At 37.5% G+C, this 13,694-nt stretch overlaps 2 non-coding genes across 2 annotated transcripts; both read left to right on the top strand.

Annotated features, from left to right (window-relative positions):
- Window positions 1-73, top strand: TRNAK-CUU (transfer RNA lysine (anticodon CUU)). Its single transcript has one exon. It is a non-coding gene; the product is annotated as a tRNA-Lys (tRNA).
- A 1,977-nt stretch (window positions 74-2,050) lies between these two features.
- On the top strand, window positions 2,051-2,123 carry TRNAK-CUU (transfer RNA lysine (anticodon CUU)). The gene has a single exon. It is a non-coding gene; the product is annotated as a tRNA-Lys (tRNA).
- Window positions 2,124-13,694: the final 11,571 nt, after the last annotated feature.

The raw sequence follows: 13,694 nt of genomic DNA, 5'->3' as shown, positions 1-13,694 counted from the left end.
GCCCGGCTAGCTCAGTCGGTAGAGCATGAGACTCTTAATCTCAGGGTCGTGGGTTCGAGCCCCACGCTGGGCGTTACTTTTCAGCTTCAACACTTCCCATGTACGACAATTTCGTGTAAATACGTGCACAAAAATACACATATTCAAAATAACAACCGCACTTAACAATATTCTATTCCAAAGCCGTTCGACTTTTTAAAATTCCACGGGACGGGACGATATTAACACTCATTGTTATCAAGTTTGCATGTCTAGGAAAGCCTTAGATATTTGAATCTACGACGAACTTTGTAACATTCAACATTTCAACGACTATGATGCAGCGTTGGTAACAATTTCTCAATGACCTCTTTCCAGTACAGTGGAAGAGTTTGTTCGGAATCACCTTGGGACGTGAACGAGCTTCTCGCAGCAACGACACTGCTAATAGGTAAAATGAAGAAAAATGGAGATGCCGGGGATCGAACCCGGGGCCTTTCACATGCAAAGCGAACGCTACATCCCCGATTACTATCAAACTACACCTACAATATCACACTAAGCTTTTCATTTCCCGACAATACAAGTCACGAAAGCAGATTAACATTTCGTTGTCAAAGAAACCTTTATGCAACATTTCGTTGTCAAACAACTCCTTCTGCACCAATAACACAACTGATTTCAGACCGTGGATTTTCATTCGACACCAGCTGCTGTCTTGTACGTGAATGCTTCCATATTCACGCGTTATCTTTGAAAGTATAACCGTTACATCAACGGCATTTCACGTTTCTATTTTTTACAAAACTACCTTCCCCATTTCTTCCTACGTATGCCAACGTAGTGCACTTTTTGGTAGAGAGAAAATTGCTTACTTAAGCCATAAGGCTTGTTCTCCGGGACTCTCTCACTTCGAATCGGTGCGAGTATTAGACGTCATTCCAAGTGTGACTTCAATCAGTCCATTCTTCAAACACATTCGCTCCCACAGATCACCCGGATCGTAAGGATGAGACAACAAAACAGTATGTTTTGAACTCTTCGGAAGTAAAAATCTCTCGGGCGCATACTAATGAGCACTGAGCTTCTCGTTGGAAATTCAGCCAAACAACATGATCAAATTAAACACAACAGAACAAAATATTATAATGAAGTGTCATTTTAAGCAATTTCTTTTGGTGATGATCAATCGCGGTTAATACGTACCTACTGGAATCGCTTTACCCGACTCTTTAATTTCCTGCCCTTCTTTCCTATACTTGAAATGGGTAATAATTTCACCACACCCTTGACCTGATAGATCCGGTTGTCGAAGTAAAGTTGACAGGTTGTGATCTTCAAATCATACAATGATGTAAGAAACTCATGTGACTACCTTCAGGCTGCTATTGGGAAACTCTATTCCCATTGAAGAGAAAATGCTACTCGTGAAACGAAACATTCTATATGTGATTCTTTGAAAGGTTCTCTTTGTTTCGAATTGTACTCAGTAAGTATGGCGGGGCGTCAAGTTCTCTGTGATTGCCTATTCATCCATTTCTTCCAACCACACACTTCGCCGCGATTTAACAATTGTGGCAGGAAAAGCACGCTTCAAATCAAAATTACCATCATCTTCTTGCTTGTGAAGATGAATCCCCAATGACGAACTTGATATGCTAGAATTTGTGATTTCCAAACAAGGGTATGTATTGCTTAGAGCCATTTCCTCCAAAACCGTCTTCACCTATGTTCCCCTGAAAGATGTTAATCTTGAGTAGTGTGTGTCAAATAAAGCAATGCTCCTGTTACTGACGCTTGCTTTGTAAACATCTTTTTATTTCAGTTCACGCAGGCCATGTAGAAGAAATAAGGCAGAATGACGTAAGCAGGCACACCCAGATTACACAGGCAAAAAAAGTGCCTCTTTACCGAACTGTGTCCTTCCATCTTCTTGTAATTGCCCACTCCACGACATGCTGTTGGAAGATATACTGGACGGATTCGATTGTGTGAAGAATGGTATACGCTTTCAGATTTTGTTACAAATGGAATGCAATGATATTCGTGACACTTCGAAAGTCGCAGCGGAGCCCGGCTAGCTCAGTCGGTAGAGCGTGAGACTCTTAATCTCAGGGTCGTGGGTTCGAGCCCCACGCTGGGCGTTACTTTTCAGCTTCAACACTTCCCATGTACGACAATTTCGTGTAAATACGTGCACAAAAATACACATATTCAAAATAACAACCGCACTTAACAATATTCTATTCCAAAGCCGTTCGACTTTTTAAAATTCCACGGGACGGGACGATATTAACACTCATTGTTATCAAGTTTGCATGTCTAGGAAAGCCTTAGATATTTGAATCTACGACGAACTTTGTAACATTCAACATTTCAACGACTATGATGCAGCGTTGGTAACAATTTCTCAATGACCTCTTTCCAGTACAGTGGAAGAGTTTGTTCGGAATCACCTTGGGACGTGAACGAGCTTCTCGCAGCAACGACACTGCTAATAGGTAAAATGAAGAAAAATGGAGATGCCGGGGATCGAACCCGGGGCCTTTCACATGCAAAGCGAACGCTACATCCCCGATTACTATCAAACTACACCTACAATATCACACTAAGCTTTTCATTTCCCGACAATACAAGTCACGAAAGCAGATTAACATTTCGTTGTCAAAGAAACCTTTATGCAACATTTCGTTGTCAAACAACTCCTTCTGCACCAATAACACAACTGATTTCAGACCGTGGATTTTCATTCGACACCAGCTGCTGTCTTGTACGTGAATGCTTCCATATTCACGCGTTATCTTTGAAAGTATAACCGTTACATCAACGGCATTTCACGTTTCTATTTTTTACAAAACCACCTTCCCCATTTCTTCCTACGTATGCCAACGTAGTGCACTTTTTGGTAGAGAGAAAATTGCTTACTTAAGCCATAAGGCTTGTTCTCCGGGACTCTCTCACTTCGAATCGGTGCGAATATTAGACGTCATTCCAAGTGTGACTTCAATCAGTCCATTCTTCAAACACATTCGCTCCCACAGATCACCCGGATCGTAAGGATGAGACAACAAAACAGTATGTTTTGAACTCTTCGGAAGTAAAAATCTCTCGGGCGCATACTAATGAGCACTGAGCTTCTCGTTGGAAATTCAGCCAAACAACATGATCAAATTAAACACAACAGAAGTAGTTGTATTTGTGCTATTACCAGCTCAGGAAAGTATGAACCCCCCCAAGCAGATTTGGCTACACTTAAAACAAGCTCAACATGCCTATATGAGTTTTTTGCTCAAGTGTGGAACTCTGTCTAATCCAAGATTTTTGTAAAAAAGCCCTCATGGACTCCATGAGAAAGTATGACCCTCCTCAGATTGATGAGGCTACACTTACAAAAGGTACTTCTGTGAGATTGTTGTCCATAAACTTGTCAAAAATATGCCCCTCTTGATATTTTTTTTGCCCACACCTAAAATTATGCCACGACACACACACACACACACATACATACACACACATACACACCTACATACACACACATAGTTACTTCTGGTTTAAGTTCAATTGGATACCAGCTTCAGTTTGTTTATCCAATATTAAAACAATGCAATTCTTCTAGAATTGCTCCGTGACTCTCTCATTTCTTACATCATAAACATATGATTTTTCTCCTATGAGAATAACACTACATATGGTGTCATCAGGTAATGCCTCATGGAATTCACAGATAATTTTAATATTTGTCCTGTCATTCACCACAACTTGTTTTCTTCTTGAAGCATTGATTACAAACATGGGTCTCTGTGCTTTGAATTCATCTGGTGTGTAATACATGTCAGTATTGCCAGTAGTGACACGTTTGAAAGCCGAAAATGCCTCATATAATTTGAGGAAATCATCCTTGGACATGTCTAAATTGTAATTTTCTCTAGGAAATACCTCATTTCTGCCATTTTTAAGATATATGTTCTTGATGTTGCAGTTATCAAATTTACTTGAATTTTTTTCCTGATTGTTGTGTCTTCCAGTCTGAAACAGTACCACTACAAAATCAGGCATGTCAAATTGAATGCTGGAGAATGAATTTGTAGCATCAAACTCATAATAGGTACCAGATGCGGGCTTCTGTACACATTGATATGTATAAAATTGCAGAGGAATCTGTGGATTTTTTATTATATCAGCTTTGTATTTAAGAGCATAACCGGCCTCATATTCAACAACAGGGATTCTTAACTCCATAGTCTGAATAATACACTTGCCTGCATCTGGTAGGGTATTAGGCAGAGCTTCTCCTGTAGGGTTTATTGAACTGTACCTCATCAAAGCATTATTATCATTTGCAGCTCTTCTAAATGTAATTCTTAACCCACCCTTCCACATAATATCTTTGTAATCTGAGAAGAATCCTGGCAATAGGCGCATAGGGAACAGTACAGTGTGGTTTTTAGATAATATCTTATCACCAGCCTCGAATCCTCCTATTTTGTAGTATGAAGCCTCGGTTTTGGATAATTTTAATGTGGCCAAAGCTGTGGAGGTAATGCCGGGATAATCCACTCTGTTTATAACAACACCATGCTTTCTGATCTCAATTTCAGAGAATAGATGGGGCACAAAATTGTCTACAAGTCTTATATTTGAATTTGCCGGATAATCTGTTCCATCGAGCTTTACAACATCAAATTTGATGTATAAATCTGCTCTGTGAGGGTGTATAAATCCATCCCCTACATCAAGATCAACCTCAATTTCTGTGTTGGGTTGATTTAAATTTGCAAATGTCCTCCTGTTTGGAGGGAATGATTGTAGCTCATAACTCTCAATATTTTCCATTTTTTTCTTGTATGTATTTTTATTTAAATATTAATCTCTATGATAGCAGTTGTTGTGGCTCCAGCAAAATCAACTAATTCTTCTTTTTCATTAGTGACCATCAATTCAATATAATCTATTCTATTATGGCACACAGGAAAATATAATGTTGGGGATGGATTGTAGATGATTGGCTCCATAAATTCAGAATTAGGCTTGAATGTTGCAATAATACCTGTTTGTTTGTGAGAGCCTATGCCATTTGATTTGGTGATCATACCTTCTGCCACATTACAGTGAATATTCAGAGTCTCTATGGCTAAGAATTTAGGTATATTCATAGCAGTGTGTTTGATGCCTGGTTCAAGTTTTGTGTTGTTCTCAAATCCCAACAGCTCTCCTATCGTACCCAGATCCACTGTTTCTGTAGCAGATACAATTTCTACTCTGTGAGTGACAGAATTTTGACTTAACACTATACCTCTGGGTAATTGAGCATTTAGAGTGGATAGATTATATTGCCCTGGAGTGATGACAATTTTTTCATCCCCTACTGCAATTGTATTGTTGTGGTGTGTAATATTGGGGATTAGGTACATGCCATAAAATGCTCTGAGAGCTATTGTTTTGGGATACACTATGTCATCATGCAATTTGAGTTTCAATATTGAATTTTGGCTGGTGAGATGGAATACCCCCATGATGTTTCAGATACCACAAGGCTTTTTGAAAATCTTCAATTGATGGTTTATTTATTTGAGACATATATCTAAGAACTGATAAACACAAATGTCCGCAATTAACATCTTTGAAATTTTGAACACGGGCATTATTGTAAGAAAGATTAGTTGAATTTAGATATTTTACTAAATTTTCAGGTGGAACACCTCCAAATGAATCAAACACAAATGCCTCATTTTTTAAATATTTAAGATAACAGATCCAGTGAGTGCCCTGATTTTTGTACTCATCCAAATTAACAATGCCACACTCTTTGTTGAGTGGTTGTTCTGGCAAAGAATCAGACATGTACACACCTCTAAAATGTTTGATGCCCAGTGGCTTGATTAAAGCTTCAATATCTTGGTTTGTAAGCGGCTCTTGTTTTTTTTAAACTTATTCATGGCTCTCTTAACACCTTTGCCTTGTTTCTCCATTGCCAGGTTATGGCGCTTCTGCTCATCTAATTCTGCCCTATTTTTCTTGGCATCTATTACTGTTTTTGCTATGGCAGCTGATCCCCCAGCCAAGCTCCCAACAGCCCCGAGAGCAGCTAAGATGGCAGGGATGGTAAATATGAATCCCCCCACATGTGATTTTTTTCTTGATTGCTGTAATTTTTTTAATTGGGGGGTACTAAGTAACAATTTCATACCATGCCCCTTTGCAATACAAGAATTTTTTTTCTTGCGCTGTTTTTTGGTCAAAAGACTGTCAATAGTTTTAAGAGATTTGAGACCTGCATAAGGTATTTGATACATAACACCCTTGGCCTTCATTGTAGGTTTATTATATACATATTCACAACCCCCACCCCAGTTTTTGTTTGGTGCTCATAGCTATGGTGGTTCCCAATGCTGCTATTTTTTCACTTAAAGAAGCATCTTTGCTTACAAATCTGCCAAATGCAGCCTCTTCTAATTTCTTGTCTGCAACATGTCTCTTGTCAAGATCAGAATGTGTGTTGTATGCAATATCATGGTCTCTACAAGCAGCATCTAAGGGATTAACACCAGGATCCCCTCTGTTTAATCTATGCTCCAATTTTGTACCTGGACCACAATACTGATAGCCTGGAATATGTAGTTCAAATGGCAGCTTGTTTATAATGTCATTAACCAAGCCCCGACCCTCAGAAATATTCCAAAATTTGGGGGGTAGAGTATTAATAATTTTTATAAGATATCCAATCCCCTTAGTGTCATTCACTATAAAATTAGACAATTTGGTGCTTATCATGTCCATAATTCCAACCTTTTCATTGTAAAAATTGTGGTTCCCAGCATTTTCCTCCCCAGCTATCACCAATAACCTATCTACAAGTTTCCTGACATCATCAACCCACACAAATTCTTTAGGCAGGGTGTTGTATTGTTTGATTCCACTGCCAGTCTTGATTTGTGACCATATGGGCTTGATTAAATTGTTGTATTTTGCCCCACTGCTAGACTTGACTCTTTTTTGTGTGGGATCATTGTTCTGGTATAGAGCATCTGATTTTATTAATATTTCTTTGTAATCCTCATAATCTTGATCTGTATAGCTGCCAGGCCTTTTCCTAGTCATCAGTTCCCACAATCCAGGTGTTCCGAGATACTTAACAAAAGCACCTTTTTCTCCAAGTCGAGATTCTGAATATACAATTATATCATCTCCCATAAATGTTACTCTGAAATTGCCAATTCTATGTATGATGCTGCCATCAAGCTCTGTGTCAGCATATAAGCCAAACACCTCATCTTTATTGTCTTTAGGTGTGGTTAAATATTTTTGAGCAAGAAGACCCAATTCAATAGGATCCTGACTAGCCTCAATTCTTCGAGGAGCAATAGGACTAGGTGTATGAATACTTGAAAGTGGGGTGAATGGATAATCTAATATGTTCCTAGCAGCTACAGGTACAAGCTCTGTGAGCAAATTTTGATTTTGCTCTGTAACAGTTTTGATATTCTTACCTAAATTATTAATAGCATCAATTACAGGCTGTTCTGTTTGTTTGTGTTTTTCATAAATTCCTCGGTTCTCTGATTTCCATCCCTTAAATCTTTTTACAAGATAATCTCTTAATTTAAGATCATCAATGATTGGCCTTTTCATGTTTATTTATATATGTTTCAATGTCTAGAAAATTGTTGATTTTATTTCTGTATTTGCCACTACTGGGTGTTCTTGTCATATCAATTGTGACAAACCCATAACTGTCCTGGTTCCAGCACTTGCTGCAAAACTTGGAAAAATCATTGTAGCTCAAGTCCCCACCTACATATTCATCATGTATGTGTTTGAGGTTGGTATGGTCTTGATGAAACACACATATAAAATTGCTGTTGTCTCGGATCAGTTGCTTGGGTATTTTTGAAAAAGTCTGTGCCAGGTAGAAGCAATCAATGTTTTTGTGGCGGCCCTGTGTAAAGAAATTTCTAACCTTGTTTTGATTATCCAATATAATATCATCAAACACAACAACAGAATTATCGAGACATTCATCAAGTGGCTTAACATCTGGTTCAAAAGTGGCAATATCCAATCCATCATATAGCTTCATCAGCTGCTGATATTTTAATTGTTCCAAGCTCTTAGAGAAGATATACAAGTGCCTGTTTTTCCAGTCTAACCAGTTGGGTGCCAATAAAAAATTATTAACCATTAGTGTAGTTTTACCACAAGCAGATGGCCCAACAATAAGACACCTAATATTATCAGGTAGCAATTTGCCATTTCTCTTATTCTGTTGTTCAGGTTCTGGCAGCCTTTTTATAACATCCCAGGTGCTCATATTATTATTTTGTTTGCATCGATCCAGCTGTTTTCCGGATGACCCAGCCATTTGACAAATAACTTGTTGCCTTTTCTGCGGATGATTTTTTCTATGAGATATGTGTCAGGCTGTTTAGTTTTGCTGAGCTCTTGTTCATAGAACCTGCCTTTGAGAATTTCTCCTCGGTGATCCTTTATTATATATGTGTTAAGGGTCCCGGGTTTAACTTGAACCACTGTAAATAATTCTGTGCTCCAGTTTCTTGTAAAGCCTCTCTTGAATAAGTGCTGATTCTTACTTGATCACCCACCCTGTATTTGGCCTTTCTTGTTGTTGGCTGGTATCTAGGATAATAAACAGTGCTGATCAATTTTTGCTCATCAGATGAAGTTACTTCAGAGGGTTTCATGTTGATTGTGGAATGGACCGAGTTGTTATATTTATGTAGAAGTTCTGGAAGAATATTAACCCATTTATAATTACCCTGCAGTGTAAATTGTTTATACATAAGATTTTTTAAGGTTCTGTTGAATCTCTCTACAATTGAGGCCTTGAGGTCACTGTAACTCGAGTAATGTTTTATTGCCTGGCTTTTAATAAATTGTTGAAACACTGAATTATAAAATTCTTTGCCATTATCTGTTTGCAAATAGCGCGGGGATCTTCCACTCTGATTGATAATTGTTCTAAAAGCTTCTGTAACACATGCCCCAGTCTTGGATTTGAGTGGCACAGCCCAGGCAAATTTTGAAAATGTGTCTATTACAGTGAGTAAATACTTGTAGCTCTTGTTGATTTTGTCTAAGTTTTTCAACTGCCCACTTGCCATTTCAATCAAGTCGCTTTGCCATAAATCATCTATGCTTTTTGTGACTACTGGGAGTCTCTTAAAATTATGTCTGGCCTGTCTGTGTAATTCATCAACAATAATTTGTCTAGACATAATATGTAAACAAGAATATTGCAACTATGGGGTGTTCAGCAGCTGATACTGCAGGATTTTCTAAATATAATTTGTCCCCTATCTGTATTTTAAATTCCAGAGAGCCATCATCTTCTACATAGGCTGTTTCTAATGTATTGGGGTCTGTAAAATCCTCCAATTCTACACTGGTGATTTTTACTTTGTTATCAGCATTTGTTATTGATAAGGTGGGGTAGTGGTGTGCCTGTGGTTGAAGCCAATATTTGATCTTGATTGGTCTCAATGTGCCCCCAACAAAAAACTGGTAATAAAATTGTGCAGGGGATAGCATATATATTTTGCCACCTGGTGTAAATGGAGAATCATATTCTTTGTTGGGGATGCTGTACAATTCAAGAATTACTGTATGTTTTGGATTCTCGATTATGCCAGTTATTTCTTTTTCTGCTGTGAGCAATCTGCTTGTTACAGATTCAAGGTGCTCATTGATAGTTCTAACAACATCATCATGGCCTGGCTTTATTTTTATGTCCACAGCAAGTCTCTTGTATTGTTGCACAATTTCTTGTAGCTGGGTGGCAAAAACAGACAGGGCATTTGCTTGATTGGATTCCATGGTCCCTAGCTGCTGCTTGATATTAGCAACAATTTGTTGCAAATTTTCAACAACTGCCAATTTTGAATTTTGAGCTGTAAGATCATGGACCTGTCTTCTGATATCCTCAAACAGGGCATGCAATTCATTAATATGTTGATTGGTTGGAAGAGTGGCCACTGTTTGTGTGAGATGTTTGATCTCTACCTGGATATTCTTGATATCTTCTGATTTCAATATCCTATTCACTGCTCTCTTAATATTTTTAAGTTCCTGTGATGTAGGAAGATTTGACACAGTATTTTGTAAAAATTCAAGTGCCAATTTTACATCATTTAATTCAGAAGCATGAGCCACATTTTGCATAGCATTTTGGAGCAGGGCTATATCTGCCTGAGAGGGTGTGGATTGTTGTAAAATTTCAAGTTTTGTTTGGATATCATCTATCAAGTGATGAAAATGAGACAGTTCAGATTCAGTGTTGAGATTTTCAAGCTTTGTGATTTGTTGCTGGACACTGACAAGAGTATCTACAATCCCAGGCAATCTGGATTCTAGTACATTTGCCAAATCACTTTGTACTGCTGCTATTGTACCTTCAAGATGGGTTATGGAACTTTGAATTTTTCCAAAATCTTCATATGTTTCAAGTTGCAGCTTAATATTTGCAACACTCCGAGTTATTGCATTTAAAGCATCAGAAGATGGCAAATTGTTCATAAAATTTTCAAGTGTCTCAATTTTTTCTTTAACCTCGGCTATGGCATTGTTCAGAGGGTCCAGATTAGGTATTTGGAGTGACTGAATCTGTTCTTTTAGAGTGGAAATCACTAGATCAAAATCTTCTTGTGATTTTATGCTTTTGACAATTGTTTGGAGCTGTGCCTGGACATTATTTATCTGCTCTTCCAATTGTTGTTTCAATTGCTCAGAGTTGTTAGCCTGGGTCTTAAATTTGGCTTGAAGAGCTGCAACAGCTTCTTCTAAACTTTGAAAATTATCCAATGTAGCCAGGTCAGTATATTTCTGAAGCAGCAATTTGAGTTCAGAATCAATTTTAAGAAGAGGGTCCATGCATTGTGATTGCAAATTTGTAATTTCTAATTGAAGACTGGCATTGAGTGTGGTTTGTAAAGCTTGTAAATCACTTCTTAATTTCTTGACTCTGACATCAAGCATCAAAATCTCATCACTGTGATCTTCATGTCTTGTATGGCCAAAAATATCATTAGGCATTTTGTTTAGTAGTTATTTATTATAGAGTATCTGATTCTTAATTCTATAAAAAAGGGTATAAGCTTATCATAAGATCCAGGGACTTCAATATATAAGCAGTCACCAGCAGAAACAGTATATACAGTGCCAGAAATCATGTTTGAGTGCTTAATTCTGTAAATATTTCTCCCTACTGAAATTTTAACATCACCCTCAGGAGTTGTAATAAATTGCAATTGCCCACCTACAGGTAATTCGTAATGATTTAAATTATTGTTAAATATGTACAATATTTTGCCTGTTTCATCATCAACATCTGTAAATATGCTATTCAGATGAATAATTAAGAAACCACTCAGTTTAGACAGCATATCAGAAGAGGGTTGTGGTGTCGCCAGGTCCATAATACCTTGTTTTTTAAACCCAAATAAGTTCATAGGCATGTTTATTTATTTCAAATCATGCTCTGTGATTGGGCATTGATTCCCATTTTTCAAATCACAATGCCCCCATGGTAGAGTATGTATGCCACATGACAAAATGCATCTCTTATCATCATGTGGGTCCAGAGCCACTTTTCTTACAATATTGCTTGTCAATAAGTGATCCACACTCTGAATTCTGGATTCTGATGTTCTGATTAAACTCTGGGATTTGAGGCAATTTTTATAATCTTTAAATTGGAGCTCTTTTTCCACAGCTACTTTGCCAATACCCTTGGCCTTTTTAGCAGCAACACCACTACATGTTTTAAAACTGTACATCTTGGCACTTAACCCAGCAAATTCCACAATAACATCACCAAGTGTCTCATCTTTTAACTTGCCGGGCACTTTTTTGTTGTGGGGTTGAATATTCAAATGGCTTGGCAATTCACTGGTATCAAAATATTGAAACAATTCAGGCTGTGACATATCTTGATAAACATCTTCTGTTTTAATATCAAGAATAAAACTATCCGTGTCCATGTACATCAATTTTATATTATCACCATAAAAAGGTTTCAACACATCATAATACAATGTTAACATATGTAATTTGGCCAATTCCAATATTGCAGCCCCTACATAAATAGGTTTATCAAACTTAATCTTTGTTTTTTTCATGTTGAAAAGTGCCATATTTTCATCATAAATTCTTCTATAATTGAAATTAGGCTTTGCAACCAATTTTTTGCTCAGGCTGGGGTCAGTAATTATTTTAACATCGGTATGTTTTCTGACATTTTCAATTGTTTTGCCATATACTGAATTAACCATTAATTTAAACAAGGCCTTATCAAATTGGCTCTTTGCAGATGTTCGAAGCTCCGTGTTTGTATCAATGTATGATTTCAACCATTCTGAGTGCCTGAACCTCAAAACTTTTCCAACTTTGGTCACTTGGACACCATGTTTCATCAGGAACTGGAGGTTCTTGTAATATATGACATAGCCTTGTTTTGGCTCCAGTGTCATCATGAGCTTCTTCTGTTTAGAGCCAGGTGAGCACTGAACCTCAGGAATTGGGGGCAGATCAGAAAATTTGTTGTGTAAATTATATGGAATTGTCAGATCAACCTCTAAGAAGAGGCCATAGTTACTGTCATCAAAGTCCTGAAGATCCTCAATATTAAAATCTTCAACCCACTCAAGCCCTGCATATGGCAGTTTATCCATCATAGCGTGACCATAGAGGCTATTTGCATCCACATACAATATATAATTTGATGGCAGTGCTGGATCATGATCAGGCATATATTTGTTATTTGCTCTGGCATATCTCTGAGAACATTGCACCATCCCCCCTCTTATACTTTTCTCCATAAACAGATACATATCTGGATCTTGGATCAAATCCAATGGCATTTTGGTGTTTAAAAACATTGCATCCCATGCTAGGCCCGGGGCACTGAAAAAATACACTGGGTCCAGTCCATAATTTTGCATAGAAGATTTTCTGAATGTCTGCATTATATCTGCTAAGATGGTCACATCAAGTTTCAAATATGCCATGTGATAATCACCAAATGTCTTGCATTTTAAATTGTTCCACACCAATTGGGCATGGTGATAATCTTCATCTGTGATTCCAGAACCTCTGATTTTGCTGTAAAACTCATGTTGTGGAGGCAGGGAACATTCATCAAATTTAGAAAAATCTGTAACATAGTCATATGGATATACACCCTTCCGCCTAATTAATTTCAGGTCCTGATTTGGAAACAATGCACGTGTGATTTTGAATTGATTATCAGGTAATTGAGTGGCCAGTGTATCCAGGCTAGCAGATAAAAATCTGTAAGAATCAAGAAATCTTATGTGAATAGGAACACCATTAACTTTAATTGTTTTGCTAATAGATATATATTTTTCATCATTTTCAGCTAAAATATTTAAATTCTGCTTCTCAAACCCCTCGTACCTGATTAGATGATGGAAATCATAATTGGATGCTCCATGGCAAAATATGGGGACAAATCTTGGTCTCTTGATCTTAATATTACAGCTATTACACAAGGCCATTAAGAATTTACCATCTGTATGAGAATGGTGATGCACTTTGATATTTGTATCTGAAAATTCAGAATCACATACCGGGCATTTTTCTGCATTGTTGAAATCTTCAATCTGTTTCTCTGTTAAAGGCAACATGGGTTTTGATTTTAATAAGATGTTAGATGCTATGTCACGGCACTCAATTTCTATTCT

Source organism: Lepisma saccharinum, chromosome 9, assembly GCF_977018435.1.
Source record: "Lepisma saccharinum chromosome 9, izLepSacc3.1, whole genome shotgun sequence".
NCBI classification, from domain to species: Eukaryota; Metazoa; Arthropoda; class Insecta; order Zygentoma; family Lepismatidae; genus Lepisma; species Lepisma saccharinum.
This window is presented reverse-complemented; position numbering and strand designations above follow the sequence as displayed.